Raw genomic sequence first — 21,396 nt, 5'->3', positions numbered from 1 at the left:
CATCCCTCTAACCTGTACACACTAATTCCATAGTTGCACAGTACCATGGAAAGGACAGATTTCCAAAACAGTACACAGTGGTCTCAAAAAAAAGACAGCAATTCTGCTGTGCCTATCAACTATATGAATTTGCTGCACTATAAATCTAACCATTTGTGATTAGACAGAACCCCATAATTTGGCCACTTGGAATATGTAGTCTGGTATTACACAACTGTACTCATAAACAGAGTCACAGTATTAGCAAGTAATGCCACAGGGTTATCACCACCTAGAACTTTACCAAGAAAGCAGAAATATAAATTAATTAATTCATTCATTACCAATCTAAGGTAAATTCATTATGTAGGTTTACTGACAGGAAGCAGCTTGGAGGTGGATGATATGATGGTATGGAGAATGCTGGACATCCTGAGTATCCAAGAGACAAGATGGAAGGGCATTGCAGCAAAGCCACTTGTCCTGGGATCCAGAGTCTACTACTCAGGAGGAGGACAGACTAGAAATGGTGTGGGAATTGCGGTGAGAAACAGGCTTAAAAAGGCAGTGAGGGATGCTATCTGAATTAGTGACAGACTCATGGCAATCAGACTCCAGTGTAATGATAGGTTCATAGGTTGGCACTAGGCTATCTGCCCTAGGGTCTATACAAGCCTAGCCATAACAATTCCCTGGCTATTTTTTCCTACAGTATTTACTTCCCTGGATCCCTGTCTAGCAGGGTGACTAACGTGATCCTCGGGGTGAATTTCCTATCTCCCATCCAATCATCATTTTGAAAAGGGCCAAAGAGGCGTTCTGCTTGATATGTATGGGCAGTCTATTCCACAGTCTGGGGAGTCTCTGGGTCAGGAACCTATCCCTCCAGCATGCTTTATTCATTGTGATGACAAGGTTTAGATCCCTTGAGCGTGCGTCTCTGAGGGATTGGGATTTCTTTAAGTGTAGCATGTCCAACAGCTCTGGGTTTGACATGGCCTTGTATGTTAAGCAGAGATTGCCTCTGAGTACACAATATGCGGCAGAGTATAGGTGGAGTTTTTTTAGATGGTCAGCATAGGGCATCTGCTTTAGGCCTGTGATTCTTTTAGTGAGGTATATTTGCAGCCTTTCCAGTTGTTGCAGATGTCTTGAGAGGTACATACCAAACGGGGCGCTGTATTCGATAATGGGTCTAATGAGGGATGAGTACAGTGGGACAATGACCTCCTTTTTTTTGGATGAAAAGCCCTTAGTGATGAGGTGTGCCACATAGAAGGATTTCCTGACTGTTGTGGCGATGTGGTTATCGAAGGTGAGACCACTGTCCACCTGTGTTCCTAAGTCTCTTATCACACTTTCGGTGTTTAGTGTACTGCCACCTATGTGGTAATTCACAGGTACATGTTTTTTTTTCCCAAAGGGGATAACTATACATTTCTTAGCACTGAGCTTGAGCCCATGGCTCTGGCGCCAAGCATCTGTTTCTGTAAGACTCTTTTGTAGAATATCCACATCATTTGGGGATTCAATAATGGCTCCCAGTTTGCAGTCATCTGCAAACTTTGTTAGCCAGAGTCCCTTAATGTTGGCCTGTACTTAACAGAAGTAGATGCCAAACAAGAGCAGTCCCAGGACTGAACCCTGAGGTACTCCACTTGTCTGGAGCTGGAATTGGAGTCGTCTACTTTTACAGTGTGGGTTCTGTCAGTAAGCCAGTTGGCAACCCCATCGAGTGACGTAGGGATTAATGCCCAGCTTAGCAAGTTTATCTATGATTCCAGAGTGGGGGATGGTGTCAAAAGCCTTGGCGAGGTCCAGATAGGCTGTGTGGACACCTTACCCTTGTCCACGGCTCTGGAGACTGATTCGAAGAAGTCAATCAGGTTCAGGAGACAAGATTGGCCCTTCACGAACCCAAACTGCATGGGGTCCAGTGTTTGAAGGGGTCTGATGTCTTTGTTTATAAGTTCCAAGATAGTACGTTCCATGACCTTGCAGATCAGGCTTGTCATACTGATGGGGCGGTATTTCCTGGGATCCAAGTTGGATCCCCCTTGTGGAGTGGGATAAAACTAGCAGTGCGCCACTCAGTGGGCACAAAGCCTGAGGTGAGGCTATGATTAAACATGACACTTAGGTGAGGTGCCAGTTCATTTTGTAGTTCATCTAGTACACAGCCTAGGATGTTGTCTGGTCCCATGGATGCTGTATTCTTAGCTTTGGATAGTGCGTTTTTTTACCTGTGTGGCCGTTATTACCATAATTTGGCAATCTTTCAGTATTGAGATGGGTTCTTTAGAGGGTGAGTGAAGTTTGCACTGAATCAATCTGCCAGGATATTGGCAGTTTTCATAATCTCAGCCTATGCCCCACAGCAGGGCTGTGGTAGTGAGGAAAAAAGGTGCATTCACACAACAGTTGCAGGACATACTAGATAAAGAAGCAGGAGAACATGATTAATGGGTGACTTCAATACATGTATCAGGACAGACAAAACAGCATATGAGGAGTACCTCGGCCCACATAGGTGGGGGAATGGGAATAAAAAAGGAGAGGCCATTCTAGACTTCTGTCTTGCAAAAGAAAGGAGGAGTGCAGGAAAAAGTGGGAGACAGAAAAGATGGACAAGTTTAGAATGGAATACTGGTTGGCTAAGAAAGGAGTTGCAATATCAAGGAACAGAGCATTGGAGGCACTCTACCAGCTTCTAGAAAGTGACTCAGTAGGTGGCAGAAAGAAACCTTATCAGGTTGCAAGGCAAAGATAAAGAAGCTAGTCAGACACCTTTCATAGGGGAGGCTGGCAGCAACCTGTTCACCAGTCCACAGGACATCAAAGGCAGATGGAAGGTGTACTTATTTATTTATTTCAGTTTGTTAACCGGGAAAGTCCATTGGACCAAGGTAGCCCGTTTTCAATGGAGGCCTGAGGAGAAAAGCTCCAGACAAAATACAATGTATTAGTACAGCATATAAGAACAACAGTTTAACATTCAATATATAGCAAGACAAGATTTTACATATTTTGAAATGTATGAGCTGAGTCAATCACTTATAAGATATTTACAAAAACAATAAATTCATGTACATATAAATACAATACATGTATTTAGCAAAGGGACTTTAGAGAGATGAATTGTAGTTGTGGCAGAGATTTGAGTAGAATAGAATAGCAGCTTCTCAATGATGAGAGAGGAGGAGGAACCCACCTTAGAAGTAAGAATAGCACTGAAGAAAATGAAGTCAGGGACAGCAGCAGGCTCAGATGAGGTTACAGCAGATATGATAAAAATACTGTGGGAAATAGGGGAGAAATGGCTCCTGAGGAAACTCATAGCAGTGTGGAGAGAAAGGCATACAGGCAACCATCCCATATATTTCCATACACCAACTTCATACTTGCATTTAGCAAATACTAAGCAAATTGTAAATAACTTCTTCTAATTCTCAAAATTGACTATTCCTTTACAAGAAACTGTACATTTACTAATGCAATGTTTTGTTTTACCAAATGTAATCTAAAAATTTATTTGTAACAGGAAAAAAAACCTTGTCTTGAAATCAAAATGTATTTTGTAAATTAATGTAATCTTTGTTTTGTTTCAGAGCTTTTCTCCCCAGGTCTCCATTGAAAACAGGTTCTTATTGGCCCAATGGACTATCCTGGTTAACCAACTGCAAATAAATAAAAAGTAAAATAAATATCCCAGTTGACTGGAGAATAAACATACTTGTGCCAGTGTACAAGAACAAAAGGGGCATCAACAACTGTGGGCAGTATAGAGGTATCAAACTCCTGTCTCAAGCCATGAAAATTCTGGAGAAGGAGATTGATAGATGGATATGTAAATCAGTAGAAAGTAAGATGGCAGATGAGCAGTTTTGATTCAGATGAGGATGCAGCACAACTGACCTGATGTTTGCAGTGAGACACATAGTTGAGAAGAAGCTAGAGATGAGGAAACAGTCCAACTCAGCAATCCTAGACTTGGAGAACGCATATGAAAAGGTCCAAGAAAAGCTGATTTGGACAGTACTGTGGTCATTCAGAGTCCCACAAACATTGGTAGAATTAGTGCAGACTATGTACAAGGATGTAATGACTCAAGTACGAACAGTGTTCGGTCTCACAGAGGAGTTCCCAATGGGAATGGGTGTGCACCAGGGTTCAGCTTTTAGCCCACTGTTGTTCATACTGGTGATGGATTATGTTAGCAAACAGGTTGGAGAGGACAGATCAACAAAGTTGCTGTATGCAAATGATGTGGCATTACAAGCAAACTCTGAGCAAGAACTTCAGCAAAGGATAGGGGAATGGAATGCAAAACTGAAGGCACATGGGATGAAACAAAGTACAGATAAGACAGTGGTGATGGCAGCAAATTGGGGAAATCAGAAGCTGATAACTGAGATAGAAAGAAAGATAATGGAGCAAATTAATAGCTTCAAGAATCTGGGAAGAGCGGTTGAGGAGAAGGGAAGTCTGAATGAAGAGGTCATAACTAGAATCAGAGAGGCTGCAGCCAATTGGCATAGTGTGTCAGGTGTAGTTATATGACAGAAGAATGCTAAAGAAGCTGAAAAGTAAAGTGTACAGAACAGTGGTGCGACCAATACTACTGTATGGTACAGAAACCTGGGCAGTAAAGGCAGAGCATAGGAGAAAGCTAGAGGTGATGGAAATTAAGTGCCTGAGAAGGGTGATAAGATGCACACTGTGGGACAATAAATGAAGACATAAGAGCAGAAGCCAAAGTAGCTCCAACTGCAGAACAGATAAAAGAGAACAGATTAAGGGTGTTCGGGCACATGTGCAGAAAAGCAGAAGACAATTTTGTGAAGATTTGGGACAGGAAGAAGGTAAGAGGAAACGAGGCAACCAGCAAAGAGGTGGATAGATTGTGTGAAAGATGTGCGACAGTCAGGCATGAATATTGAAGAAGGCAGGAGTGCAGCACTGAATCAAGAGATATGGCAACAGTTAACACGACACCCTGACACCATGTACAAAATGTGAAAAAGCAGGTTGATGATGTTAAAGACTCATTACATTGATGTGTGTTCTGCAAAATATCACGGTGCCTGTCTCGGAAAGTTGTCATATGGATTGCCTATCGTCTGCAATAATGTCCAATAACTTTCTACTCATTTTTACAATGTCATGTTGCAGTTGCTAATATAAATCATTGAATGCAGACAGTAAAATGTTTTTTGAAAATTCATGTATTTTTACAAAGCTAATGACCCATGTGTGTGTGTGTGTGTCTAAGCATAAAGAATTGTTCAGAAAATAATACTATTGTCCTTTTTAGGAGCATGACATTTAAGGCCATAGGTAATTCTGTCCATAATGGATGTGTCTCAGTCTCTGTGTATATTGTCATCATAATATTGTGTTGTGCTATAATTTTCATGGGACTGTTCTGCATGATAGACATTTTATTTTATTTTCTGTTGTGTTGTGCATTTAATCTTTACATAGCATGGTACCCAAGGACATTCACCAATATGAAGACTTTGATGTGCACATATGAGGTCACTACCAGGTTCATCCAAAGAAGATGGTGACAATGATGATGCTGAGTCACCTGGACCTGTCCCTGGCCTTGACCTCTTGCCTGTATCCCAGAAGAGATATCACAGCGACAGTGGTAGAGATTTTTTGGAGGAGATCCAGGATGTCATGACCCATGTTCCAAACACAGATGAGAGACATTATGGAGACCTTCTTTGATGAGATGGCATGGGCTATGCAGGATGTGTTCAGGATGATAGCAAGTAACATTATTTCGTAGTCTGATTCACATCAGCCTGGTCCCTCAGGTCAGTACATATTGTCTGTGCACTCTACTTCTGTTATGCTGCCAACATGATGACTGCAATTTGATTGGACTGTATATGAATTCTTGTGCATGCATACCATGTATCTGTCATGCTTATATGTTATCGTGTGACATTTACTTTGTTTTCAATGTGTGTGTGACACACATTAACATATTAGATTGTCCACACACATTCAACTTTGCATGCACTGCGGCAGCTAACCTGGTGATAGTGCTGCAACAGGCAACCTGTAAAAGTGTCTTACTGGGGCGACTGTCAAACATATGTTGTCTGTAGTCCAATGCGAACAGTGTCATATGTCTTGGATGTATGTTTTGCCATACCAGGCATGTGCAACATACAGACTTGTCATTCCACATGATCTTGGATGACAGTTTTTATGATGTTTCACTATCATGATGTGGTGTTGTGTCATGGTTTGCCAATACCGATGCCATGTGGGATCACATACAAGTACAATCTTGCCTACGTGCAGTCCTCCTCTTCTAACTGCATCAAACAGCAAGGTACATTCATCTGTATACAATGTTACAGTTTAGACATTCATTCACAGTACATTACACCATGTTTGTTGCATGTAGCATTTCACCACTCATGATGTAGTAGCATTGTGGTACACCTTCCATAAATAGTTGTACCCATTATGACTGTACATGTGTGTGCACATAGTCGGATACATACTGACCAGAAATGTATGTTTGACAAGTTAGCATTCAGTTATGTACTGCTGATGTGCTGTTATGATGCTTACAGGAGTCAGCATTGAGCAGGGTTATTGACATACACCTGCATTTCTTTATTTGACATTTGCTTGACAGTGTATGTGTATGTGCTTGCAATTTTTAGCTTGCTTACCTGTGCATGTTGATGTGACATGATTGCACATTACTGTGCATGTGTGTTTTATACATGTCCAGTTTTGTGGACAAGCAATCCATCTGGACATTTGGCATATATTTTCCATTTGTTTAAATGTATGTCTGTGTGTCTTCTACAGCACCCCGTGTGCTTTATACCTACATTTGAATTGTGTCAACTTACCTGGTCCTGCTTTACCCTGAAGTGGTCTCAGGTTGTCCACCTCTCTCCCACCTTAATAGTTTCCTAGTATTTTTTGCAGATATGTTTGCCTTTGTGAAAACTACTGTCTATTCCAATTTCTTAGGTTGACACAGTGAACATGTGCTAAATGTATGGCCATTTTACAGTATGAGATATCTGCACACAAGTTGCTGGCTAATGCTTGAAATACGGCCTTGTTCTCATTATACTTGTGTGTTACTAAGTGTAGTTTTCTCACATCCATGTGCGCAACCTGCTATATTCTTTATTCTACACTGTTACATATTTAACATATTATTACATACCATTGGTGCATATATGTCTGTTGACCTTGATTTCATGTACATTCAGTTTATACCATTGGCATTCACACACATACATACACCTGTGAGTAGCCTATTTGTTTTGATTGTGTACCCTATTTGTGTATGTAGCAGCCTTTGCTGACGCTCTGCAGTACTTCTGTTTGGGTCTGCGCTTGGTTGTTTGCCTTTCACATGCATGGTCGTAGGTTTGGTTCTGTCCTCTGGAGTTATCCACCACTGTTTTACCTGCATTTGCTCATCAGTGATATTGCTTGGCTTACACCTGCACTTCTGACAGACTTTTTGGATATGTATTTATTCATCCGATTTGTACTGTGGTCCTTATTTATTACCCTACAACACACATTTACCATTGGTCATACACATCCAGCTATGGCTCCCACAGTATGTGACATGTAACATGATAGTGCATAGGCAGATTTGATTTTCTGCATTTTACCATGGCTGGTATGCATCCCTTCCCTGTTTGTCAACTTTCCACTGCCCACGTTGTACAGTGTGTTGCCTGTATAACTTGCCTGTCCATACTGTTTTTTTCCAACCTTTGTCTGTCTTGTGCTGTTTGTTCTATGGATATAGCTGCTGTGATTACCTTCACCTTGTCTATCCCAATGTTTACCTTTCCATCCATTCGTTAAAAAAAAAAAAAAAAAATGGAACCTATTTCCACGAAAAAAAAAAATCCCATATCCCTCTGACTTTCCCTCAGATTTTCCTATTCCAACAACCCTCTTCTTTTCTATCTTCCACTCTCCTTGGGTGTGTGCGTTACTTGTGTTCCCCACACAAGTCCTAAACCCACTGCAACTGTTAGCTATGGCAAAGTGCCCGTGATTGCCTTCACCTTTAAGTTTTTTAAATAGGAAATTTACAGATTCAATCAGAATCCATAAGTCCATGCCAATATTTTGGGTGCAATAAGTATTATGTAGATATCCGTAGCTGCTGTCTCTGAGTTTAGTGTATGAGTGATGTGAATATGTATGTATGTATTACAAATAGCCTTGCAGTTTGGAAGCAGATACTATACATTAGTGGATGGCATACGTAAATATCCATGGTTGTCTGAGATGTGTGTGTGTGTGTGTGTGTGTACTCCTGCAAATTTACATTACAAAAAAGCCACAAGGCTTACTTTGGGATACTTGGCCTTTGTTTTTTCTTTGGGGGGGGGGTTATTACAACAGAATCAGTGATATTCTAAACTACTATTGGGATTCTGGAACTGTGATCATCTTTCCGTTTGTTTGGTAATGTACAACGTTATTGGATAACCATTTCTTATAATTATAGATTAGTTGTGCATTTCTATAGTGGACTGTTTTAACTGCAGTATTTTGTTGTGTGCTGAGGTATTCTGAGTTTCTTGTCATACATCTGCATGTTACACTGTTATCTGCAAGTCTCCTACTGCATTCAGAGTAATGTGTCAGATTCCGCAGACCTTTCCGGAATCTGGCCAAATATCTTTTGGTTGTGTTCATGTTCATGAAAGTGGCAAATTATGTGTAGGCATTCTGCAGGGATCTGTTATATGACACAGGTATCACAGAGTGCTTCACACCCACCTAAAAGATGCAGTGTGAATGAGTGTTTTTAGATACAGTGGATATAAAAAGCGTACACGCCCCTGTTAAAATGCCAGGTTTTTGCAATATAAAAAAATGAGACCACAATAAATCATTTCAAAACTTTTCCTACCTTTAATGTGAACTATAACCTGTACAATTCAATTGACAAACAAACAAATCTGTTAGGAGAAAAAATACAAAAAATAAAAAACGTACAATAAGCTGGTTGCATATGTGAGCACACCCTTAAACTAATACTTTGTTGAAACAACTTTTGATTTAATTACAACATTCAGTCTTCTTGGGTACACACCTGCCATCAATTAAAAAGACTCTGATTAACCCCAAATAAAGTTCAGCTGTCCTAGTAGGATTTTCATGACATTTACTCAGTTGCCTGCTACAGCAAAAGCCATGGTTTGCAGACAACTTACACAGCATTAAAGGGATCTCATTGTTGAAAGGTATCAGGAGAAGGGTTCAAAATAATTTCCACAGCATTGGATATACCATGGATACAGTGAAAACCATCATCAAAAAGTGGAGAAAATATGGGACAACAGTGATGTTGCAAAGAACTGGACGTCCCTCCAAAACTGATGAAAAAACGAGACAAAAACTGGTCAGGGAGGCTACCAAGAGATCTACAGCAACACTGAAGGAGCTGCAGGATTTTCTGGCAAGTAGTGATTGTGTACTACATGTGACAATCTTCCGTGTTCTCCATATGTCTGGACTGTGGGGTAGGGTTGCAAGATGGAAGCCTTTTCTTCACAGAAAAACACCCAGGCCCAGCTAAAATTTGCAAAACAATACATCATGTCTCCCAAAAGCATGTGGGAAAATGTGCTATGGTCTGATAAGACCAAGGCTGAACTTTTTGGCCACAATTCCAAAAGATACATTTGGCACAAAAACAACACTTTGCATCAACATCATCCCCACAGTGAAGCATGGTGGTGGCAGTAATATGCTTTGGGGTTGCTTTCTTCAGCTGGAATTGGGGCTTTAGTCATTGTGGAGGGAATTATGAACAGTTCCAAATACCAGTCACTTTTAGCCCAAAACTTTCAGGCATCTGCTAGAAACCTGAAGACGAAGAGGAATTTCACCTTTCAACACGACAATGACCCCAAGCATACATCCAAATCAACAAACGAATAGCTTCACCAGAAGAAAATTAAAGTTTTTGGAATGGTTCAGTCAGAGCCCAGACCTAAATCCAATAGAAAATCTGTGGGGTGGCCTGAAGAGGGCTGTGCACAAGAGATGCCCTCGCAATCTGACAGATTTGGAACACTTTTGCAAGGAAGAGTGGGCAAATATTGGCAAAGAGGACTGAATGCTGTAATTAAATCAAAAGGTGCTTCAACAAAGTATTAGTTTAAGGGTGTGCACACTTATGCAACCAGCTTATTGTACATTTTTTATTTTTTATATATTTTTCCCCTAACAAATTTGTTTGTTTTTCAATTGAATTGTACACATTATAGGTCACATTAAAGGTGGGAAAAGTTTTGAAATGATTTATTGTGGTCTCATTTTTTATATCACAAAAACCTGGCATCTTAACAGCGGTGTGTACACTTTTTATATCCACTGTATCTAGAGACAGATTTATATGTATACATGTGTGTTGAATACGGATCAACTTTGCATGCTCAAAAGCTCAAATGTTATTTTTGTTAGACGAAAATAAAAACAAAAATCTTGAACAGCACATTTTTCCTAGGGCAAGTAAACACTTGCTCAAAACTTTACAAAAACGCACTGTAGTATCTGAAACCTACCTAGGTGGGACTGCACCCCACCACACCTCTTCAACTATATATACCAAGTCCAGGATTGCACTACAGTGGGGAAAAGTGCATATTTCCCAGTTTTAGGCAAGTGTTTACTTGCATTGGGAAAAACTACGTGGTTCGAGATTTCAGTTTTTGTTATTTTCATCTTGCAAAACTAAAGTCCGAGTATATGGGCTTTCGACCAAGCAAAGTAGACCCAGATATACACACAGATTGATATAGAAATGTCTGTATATAAACACATGAATGTAAATATATAATTGATATAGAAATGTCTGTATATACACATGAATATAAATATATAATGGTTACTATTATTCTGTATTCATATTTCTACATCTACATTTATACTTTTTATTTACATTTGTAGCACATATATGCATTTATTAGATGTACTAACTGTGGTGTCAGAGTGACTGTGAAAAAAGTCATACATATCTAGGTGTGTGTAATCAAAGCCTTAGATGGACTGAATGTATTTGGCTCAACAAGAAAGCAAAATTCTCAATGTGGGTTTGAAACTGGTTTAGGTATGTTTCTTCCCCATTTGCTGCCACTAATAATTTGTAATTAATGACATCTTATATCAGGCAGACTACCATGATCTTGTATTTAATACTTTTTTTAGAACTACAATATTGCCTTAGTGTTAATAACGGAGATGACAGCATGATCCCACTAACTCAACAGTGAAAGTAAACTATGTTGGAGATTTGCCTTTATGGGACTACCTAAATATATCTATTTGACTCATACTGTGTATACAGCCATTGTCTGTTAAATATGTGCATAAGTGGTTACTTGTGTGCATGTTGCACATTAATCATTTTTGCTGGGATCTGTTCTGTGCAAAGATTAGGGGAATTCTTGTTGATTATTCACACAGTAACATGTAAAATGTGTACACACATACACACGCATATGTATGTTCTGGCATGTGTGTGTACATGGGTCCATTGAATTACATCGACACACCACTATGTCAATGGCTGACTAACCACAAAAGATCAATATGTGCAGATAGCTGATCAACAATCCTCGGGTGGGGGAATATTCCCTTTCCCCAGGGACTGTGAAAAATATTATTATTTTGGGTTCATGTGGCATGGATTTTGGTCGCCCATGTGCAGTTGTCAGCTGTCGATGTTCTGGAATGTTGATGTAATTCCGTAATCCCACATATAATATATAGATATATTATGGGTCAAAGCCATTAGACTAAATCACAAATGGTCAAACTCATTTGAATGAATCACAAATAACAGAAAAGTGTAGAAGTTTATAGGCAGTATGTGACAGCATTGTTTTTATGTTGTATCCCTAGATGTGTTTGCTCACTAGCACTGTTTCAGTGTGCGGGCGTGTATTATTTTTTCTTTTCTTCATAGCTGTGTGACTGTGGAGTTAATATATATATACAAGGAAGGGGTGTGTGGTAGGTGGAGGAAGGTGTTCCCACCTGCAAAAACAATTGTTTACAGTATATTCATTATGTAAAATGTTTTCTATCGATCGTGATTCAGGCAAATGAGTTTTCACTCAAACGAGTTTAACCAACCATTTGTGATTCAGTTAAATGAGCATTCAGACATAAAAGCCAAAGGATGAAAAGGTCAGGGAGGCAAACAATTTAGTAAAAACTGCAAGAAAGATGCAGCCAAACTAAATCTTAAACCTCCTGTAATGGAGGCTGATGGGATATGTGCAAATGACCCCTTTAGAACATAAAATTGTTTCAGCTGGTATACTATCAAAAGTCAGTCAAAACTCAGGATTTTAAATCAGAAACATTGAAATATACCCATACAAAAACTCATATCGTCGAATCCCAGACTTGACCTCCTGCAGAATCCATGTTAACAGTCGTTTCTGTGTTCAAGTAGGATGTGTCGTGATTCAGTGCAATTTTGGAGTTGTACCTAATTGGTTTTGTGGATTTTAATGCTTCTGATTTGAAATCCCGTGTTTTGAAGACTAATGCTCAGACTTCTGATAGTAAACTGTTTCTGCCACATGGCTTCTTAATGCCCTTAACTTTTTTGCTCTGCAAGTCTTTATGGCTAAATTCAGCCCAATAAAACCAAACACCACTAGCTGCAGACATACACATTTCAGCCTTTATAATGATTCTTGTAGTTTTTTTTTTTTTTTACTGAATGATTTGTCTGTGTGACCTTTTTACCCTGTGACTTGGATGGTATTTGGAATATTTTGAAGGCACCTTAATGTTTGTGGACATCATGTATTTCTAAAGTATAGCCATACAGTTCACTTATGCCTGTCCCTCACTGACTTGTTAGAGCCTGGACTCTGAGGTGCAGCTGATGTAGCAGTGGTCCATTCAGTGCTGAATGTTAAATACCACTATCTGGTTTCTGTTGTCATGCCATACAATAAGCTTGTGTTGTGAACAAATGTGATAGAATATGGATGTGAATGTATTTGAATGCAGAGTTACAATTTAAGTGTGACAAGCTGAAGCTATGTCTATCAAGCTTCCCTTCAGGCTTACTGCATCCCATAACAATACTGTGATCTGGTAGGGGTCACAGGTGAACTACATGGCAAGTGGTATCGCCCTTCGGAGAAGCATACATCTAAACCACTTAGATGAGTAATTCTTGACAAGGCCAACTCAGAAATTTGCTAGAACATGTTTTTCATTAGCATGCATTTTCCGAAACGACAAACTCAAAATATCTGTCATTGTTTAGTGATTTTCCAGAAAAACACAAAATTTTAAGAGGGACCGACCAAAAATATGAAGAAAAAATATGGACAGTCTGCAAAATTCTTAACAGCTGAGAGATTTGCTAGGAAGCTACTGCCCTTCTGGGGAGGTGTACCCTTCTGACATACTGTATTAGACAGTCCTACTCAGGCCTATTACAAGATGTAGGAGTGAGTCACAGGTGAACTGTATGGCAAGTTGTATTGCTCTTCTAGGAAGTTGCGTCCCTTTGGTGCATGGACCTTTTCCCTTCTGATGTGCTGTATCTGACTGCTGCACTGATGTCTTGTATGGGACATAGTAACAGATCACAAACTGTATGGCAAGCTATATTGCCCTTACAGGGAACTGTGTCCTTCTGGTATAGTATATCCAACAACTGTACTCAGTTCTAGGAGAGGTCACATGTGGACTACATGGCTGACAGTACTATTCTTCTAGGGAAGCTACGTTTTTCTGGGGGTACTGCCCTTTTGGTAACCTGTATCCATCAAGTGTACTGTATGCTACAGCTCTATTCTACATGGTTATTTTCACAACCTGGAGATATCTAGCCAGTCAAGACACCTTCTTAACTCCTCAGTCTTTATTAGAGAGAGGATTCTGCTTTGCCACATTCTTCTGCATGGCTGCCATCACAATCAACACCTCCCTTATAAAACATGAAAGTACAGTTGTGCGAGTTGTACTTACCCGTAACAGTAAATGTTCAAATTCTTTACTGCTGAAGTAACCCATGGATTGTACGGACAGCTTCAAAAAGCTTTTATCCCCTACCACACTGCCACTCTGGCTTCTTATAGTTTAAGCCCTTTTTGGATGGAGCTATATGAGCAACCAGAGTGACTAAAAATCTTCAGGACTTTCTTGCCCTTAACCAAAAATGGGGAAGTCATCCCGGATGTAACCAAGATATAAATAACAAAATCTAACTTTCTATGTCACTAGAATTATATACAAAGGGAGGAGTGATAGGTGGGTACAGCTACTGCAGCAGTGAACAGTTCAGACATCTATTGTTATGGATAAGTGCAATTTAAACAACTGTACTATGTTCATCATTCTCACTGCTGTGGTAGCCCGTGGGTAGACTACCATAGGTTATCCATCTTGGGAGGAGGAGGAGGAAGGATAAGGGTCCAGGAGTTCCTGAAGAGTGGTCGTAGCAAAGCCTGCTCTGGACGTAGAAAACCAGTCCAGTATGTAGTGATCTGTAAATGTATGACTACAGAACTAAATTGCTGCTTCTATACTGCTACTAGAGTCCACCCCTTTCCAGTACGTCACTGCAGAAACTAAAGCCCTTTTGTAATGTGCCTAAAATGGATTTGCCATGGTGAGAGTAACAAGACACAATAACAAAAGAGAGCATCTTGGAAATAGTCTGTTTGGACACAGTTTGACATTTCTTAGTCCCAGGACAGGAAATATACAGCTGATTAGCTTTTGTGAAGAACTTGGTTCTGTCAAGATAGTACCAGAGTTGCCTATGTACATTCAGTGTGTAAATCCTTTCTCCCTTGTTTTTAAGATGTGGACAGAAAAAAGAGAGATTGATGTCCTGATTTAATATGAACTCTGAAAAAACACTGGGCACAAAATAGGTGTTAGTGTGTATAATGACTCTATCTTTGTGAAATGCCAGATAGGGTTCTCCCACCATGAGATCTTCCAATTCAGATACTCTTCTTGAAGACGCAAGTGCAATAAGAAGAGCAGTTGTCCAAGTAATAAACCTAAAGGCAGTTTGATAGGCAGGTTCAAAGGGTGACACAGTCAGTTTTTCCAGCACAAAACTGAGATCCCAAGGAAAAGAATCCTGTATAATCGGAGGTGTCAGGGGTAAAACTCCTTTTACAAACGGTTTCACCATAAACAGAGAGGAAATAAGGGGACCCATGGGCAGACATGCTGAAATGCCTGCAAGATGAATCATCACAGAGGAATAAAAGAGGCCAGAAGATAGTAACTCACACAAATAGTGGTACAAAATCTCCAATGGATTCATGATCATTGGCTAGGTACCAACTAGAAAATTTCTTCCACCTGTCAATATATTATTTTCTAGTAGCAGGCTTTCTTGTCTCCTTCAGTATCTGCTGCCTGTCCCTATGAAAAAGGTGCCTAAAAGGTATAAAAACAATCATTGTGGCAGTCAGTTGAAGTTGTTATACTGGAATGTATGAAGCTCTCCTTGATTTGTGTGAGAAGACCCAGTCTGTGAGGAAAATTATGGTAAATGCTCCTGTCAAGTTCCACAAAAAGGGAGAACCAATTTTGCATGGGTCAGAATAGAGTCACCACAACGATCTTTAGAGTATTTCTGAATCTTCATAAATACCCTAGAAATCAATGGAAAGGGTGGAAATGTGTATAGCATCTGTTCTCCAGGCCTGCTTGCATAAAGTTCTGGAACAGAATCTCCTTAGTTCGGTATTTTGAAAGGAGGCAAATGGATTTACTTCAGGTGTTCCCAGCATATGGATCAGTTCTTGGAAGACCGCTTCATTGCATTTCCACTTGGTGGGTCTGCCCAGGACCCACTCAGTTTGTCTGCCACTATGTTTTGCTCTGACGGTATGTAAGATGCCTAAGGAGTTAAGCAATGCAGAAGAGCTAACTCTAGTGTATGATCTGGTGCTACACTGTTTATGTACCACATCACCGTGGTGGTGCTTGTAATGATATGGAGAGGACTTGGGTCCCAAAGATGATGCAGAGACTTTGACAAAATCTCTGATATTAATGTACTCTGGGCTGTCTGAAATGTCCCATGGTTCTTTCACTTTTATACCTCCTTTGAGACTGCTCCCCAAGCAAAACTTGAATCAGTCAATGCAGATTGTGCTGGGGTGCGTGAAGAAAAAGGGAGACCAGGACTGTAACCCATCTGATCCCTCCACCAATGCAGTTCTGATTATATAAAGCTCAAGACTGGAATATAAAACTTCAGGGGATGAGAATATTGGGTCCACATGTTTTTGAGATTCCACTGAATCCTTCTCATAAGTAGCTTGGAAAAGGGAATCATGAGCGAAGACATAAAATCCTAAGACATTATATGGCAATAGATTGAGACTGGCAAGAAAAGCTCAGGAAGTCGTTGGGATACAAATCCACTTTCACTTGAGGAAGGAAAGCCTTTTGCATCAAAGTGTCTTATCGGGCAACCTAGAAAAACAATCCTGTCTGATGGATTGAAAAGGGATTTTTGCAAATGTATCTAGAATACCAGATGGTTTACTCTGCTCCCCTACCCTGTCCCCATTTTCCAACCCACCCCCACTACCTCTACATTTATTCTAACCCTAGATCACCTGACCACACCTTCCTCCGATCAAAGACCTCTCATACACACCCCCTATCAAATTTCTACCTTAAAAAAGGTACATAGTATCTACTTGCCATGCATTCACACTCACACCCATACTTGAACCCCCAAACCACTAAGACCCAACCACAACTCCCTCATAAAATACCACTAATCCTAGGATTTCTCTTCCTAACCCTCACATACCTAACAAACATCACATCATTATATACAAACACATCATTAGAAAACACATCATTCCACATAACACTTTCTCAAACAAATATACACTCACACATTTTATTTCCTATCTCTTTTACATTATTTAAAGACAGCTTAATCCTACACATTCATAAATCTCACATAACACCATCTTACACTAGAAAAACATCATTTAGATCCAACATAGACATAGTGCACACAATTAAACACATAGTGTTTATCACTAAAAATCTACTTATATCTCGAGACATACACCCAAACCCTGGACCACAAAACACTCTACTCTCTGCTAGGCAAATCTCTGACCTATTGATTCTGAATGTCAACATCAGAAGTATCTCTAACAAACTTTCTGACCTACATGCATTTATAGCTCACTACTCCCTTGACATACTAACCATTACCGAGACGTAGCTAAAACCTAATACCCAAAATGAAGAAATTCTCCCACCAGGATATAATAACCTAAGACTGGATAGAGTGGGCAAAAAGAGAAGTGGAGTTTGCTATCCTCTACACAAATACAATCAACATCAAACCTCTACAAACCACCATACCTAAATTTCAAAATGCCGCAACCTTAGGTTCAAACCTAAGCATAAATGACAGAAAAACTATCATCATTCTCTGCTGTTATATTCCCCCAGGTAATAACTCTCCTATCATTGAAGAAATGTTACAAAGGGCCACAGACAATCTCCCCAAGAAACCATTTTACTATGTGACCTGAACACTGATTAGTCAGCCTGTACCTCTAACAACCCCACTAACCATATTAATCTTTACAGTTTTACCCAACTTATCCACATCCAAAAACCCACTAGAATCGACAAAAAAACCCACAAACAGTCTATTCTAGATTGAACACTAGTTAACTGCCCCCAAACAAAACTATCAGACAGGATGCCTTCCTGATGGTCTTAGTGACCATCTCCCCACCTTTCACCTGTGGAAACGTACCAACATAGCCAAACCCATTGTTTTTGGACAAGTCAGAGATGATCGTAAACTAAATATACAAGAACTAAACAGTATTCTAAAACATAGTAACTGGAAACCACTACAAACCCTAAATCTAGACCAAGCCATTGACTACTTCAACAATATTCTCATGAATATCCTTGACAGACTCGCACCAATTAGGAAAATAAGAGCCAAGTCAAACTATGCACCATGGCTAACTAGGGAAACTAGACCCCTTCTAAAGTCAAGGGATAAGGCTTGGAGAATTTGGAAGGAATACAATACTAGCCTAGCCAAACAAAGTTACCTACAACTTCGAAATCAGGCCAAGAGACAAACTAAACCTGATAGACAAAATTACTTCCTCAATATCCAAAACAAACATTCAAAAGATCCCCAAAAGTTTTGGCATGCCATTAACTCTCGCCTAAAACCAGGCAAAACTACCACTCCCACTTCTAACTCCATGAATGACAACAAGGACATTGCCTCCCAATTCAATCACCACTTCACAGAATCCATCTAACACTATCCCCCCAACTATCCCAAAACAGCCATACATATAACCCAACCAAATGCCCTGACAATATCCCATCCTTTATGCTCTCCATCCGTTCCCACCTCAACAATTAAAAATTACCTCCTAAAACTGAAACCTACAACCCTTGCCGCTGACAATCTACCATCCAGCTTCCTAAAAATAGCTGCTGAATCCTTTTTATCCTGCCCTAATTTCTATTCTTATCAATCGCTCCATACAAGAAGCATATGTCCCACAGCTATGGAAGGTATCATACATTATTCTACTACATAAAGGCGGAAACTCTTATGAATATTCAAATTATCGCCCCATTGCCATTCTATCCCCCTTATCTAAAATAGTAGAGAAATGTATACAGTCTCAGGTTACACAGTTCCTAAACACGCACCATCTCCTCTCCCCCACACAGCATGGCTTCCGACAACACCATAGCACAACCACCCCTCTGCTCTCTTTCACCAATCTGATCGACCAACATAGAAATAATAACTTTGTATCTGCAATATTTCTAGACCTTTCCAAAGCATTTGACATGGTTTCACATTCCTTACTACTAGACACCCTGACATCCCTATCCTTTGCCCCTTCTGCTATAGCCTGGTTTAAAAGCTGTCTGTCAAATAGGCAACAATCTGTCCAATGGCAAAATGCACTATCCCCCTTACTCCCAACTACCATAGGTGTACCACAAGGCTCCATATTAGGCCCACTTTTCACCATGTTTACCAATAATCTCGATACCACCCCACAGCATGCGTCACTTATACAAAACACTGACAATTCAACTTATCTGTTCAGCTCCATCACTTCCCACCCTGCAACAACTTACTCAGGAATGCTTCAGCTCTGTGGAAAGTTGGATCACTCCGCTCAAACTTATCCTAAACCCTAATAAAACCAAATTACCACTTTCCACCCCCAACAAAACCATTTCCACCCCTCTATCCTTCATTATCTCCTCCAAATATGGCACTATTATCTCTCCCTCTGACCATACCAAACTCCTAGGCGTTGAAATTGATAAAAATCTACACTTCGACGTCCACATTCCACAAGCTATCAAAAAAGTCCATAAAAAATGAGAACACTATATAGGCACAAGAAATCCCTCTTGAAACAAGCACTGATTACCCTAGCCCAAACTCACCTCTTGTCTACCCTAATGTATGCTGCTCCAATTCTTACCCAGCTTAGAAAACTTGACCTCGCCAGACTCAAATCATGTTGTAATAAAATCTCCACGTTTGCAAACAACTCCATCTTTAGAACGCACCATTGCCAGGCTCTAAGGGAACTGCAATGGCTGGAACTTCCCCAGCTACTAACCTATCACCAATTAGTCATGGCCTACAATGTGGTAAAACATCCAGAAAAAAAACCTGCACTAGGCCAACTTCTCACCCACTATAATACAAATCGTCCTCTCCGATCTTCTGACAAACTCCTCCTCTGTATCTCTAGGGCTAACAGCACTGCAGGAAAAGCACTGTTCTCCCACTCCATAGCTAGAACCTGGAATAATCTCCCTCCTGCTCTGATTTCTGCCCATACCTCTTCTCACTTTAAAAACTCACTTAGAATACACTTAAAGAATAAGTGGCTATGCCCATGTACTGCATAAGTCCCTCAAATTATTCCACTTATATACCTCACTTCCTAATATACCTACTGTAATATATATTACAGTCTAGGTCTTCTCCTAATGCTGATTGAATTTGTATACTTATTCTGTTATTAACCATGTGTAACTATTTTTCCTGTATATATATATAGGTCTTATGTCTTCTGCTGTATACTGTATTTTAACACGTTTGCAAAATTATTTGTATACTGTATTTTAACATATTGTGTAAAATTTTACTTACTGTGGAGCTTTTCTCCCCAGGCCTCCGCTAAAAATGGACCTGTGTCCAGTCGGACCATCCAAGTTAACAAATGTAAAATAAAAATAAATAAAATAAATACAATACATTTGTTAAGGACTCCTGGCATCTAGTAAAAGATTATGAGCAGAATAATCAAATAATCTAAATAAAGGAAAATGTGGATATTGTACAATCTGGACTGGGCCACCACTGGGGCTAGACACCATGTAATCTCTTTTGATGGAGTGGACAGCCCAAAAGGTAATGCAGAGAACTGATAATGTGACAAAAATACACAAAATCTTAGAAATCTCTTTAAGTTGTTTTTTATTGAAATGTGATGGTAAGCATCTTTGAGGTCTAAAGTTACCACAACACTCTGAGCTGGGACCAGAACCAACAATGTTTGAAGGGTTGACGACTTGAATTTTGGAATCTTGACAAAAATAACCTTTCTTATTTGTTCTGCAGGAACATGACTCTGACTCCTGTTTCTAAGGTGTTGAATCACTAGGGGAAACAATGATTTTGACTGGGCGGATGGAGGATCCATCTGAAAGGAGGGGGCTTTTCTATCTATTGCGAACTGTAACCCTCATGAATCATCTTCAAAACCTGTTTGTCTTAGACAGTCTGTTGCCATAAGGAAGAATTAAGGGTCTGATTCTATGAAAGGAGAAAGTTGCTAGGGATTGAAGGTGATCAGGTTGCTGGCACTTCTGACATTTTGAGGCTAGTACCTGTCCCTTTTTTTTTGTAAAAGCTTTTTTGGATTGTTATTAATCCTCTCATGCCATCTTATATTAGACATCTGCCTGTTAACAGGAGACACCACTTAGTTGTTTCAGGGGAGTAGAGGGTTTGGAAGGGAAGAACCTGGCAACCTGAAAAACCCTAGACATTCCCTGCATTACTTTACCCCTCTTACCCCATTGCTTGATAACTTGCATACATACCTCTCAACTGTCCAGATTTTCACAAAATGTTCAGATTTCAGTCTCATGTTTTTGGTTCGCTATAAAATTTGTGTTTTTCTGGCAAATCATTGAAGACTGAAGTCACTAAATAGTAACACATTTGAGTTTCTGATTTCATACCCTTCAGATCATGCATGCTAATGCATAATCTATTACTCTAGCAATGTTCTAAGTTTATAATATTTAAAATTTATCCCT

This window comes from Protopterus annectens, chromosome 3.part0 (assembly GCF_019279795.1).
Source record: "Protopterus annectens isolate FY-2018-M chromosome 3.part0, PAN1.0, whole genome shotgun sequence".
NCBI lineage: Eukaryota > Metazoa > Chordata > Ceratodontiformes > Protopteridae > Protopterus > Protopterus annectens.
The sequence above is the reverse complement of the archived record's forward strand: the minus strand, read 5'-3'. Positions refer to the sequence as shown.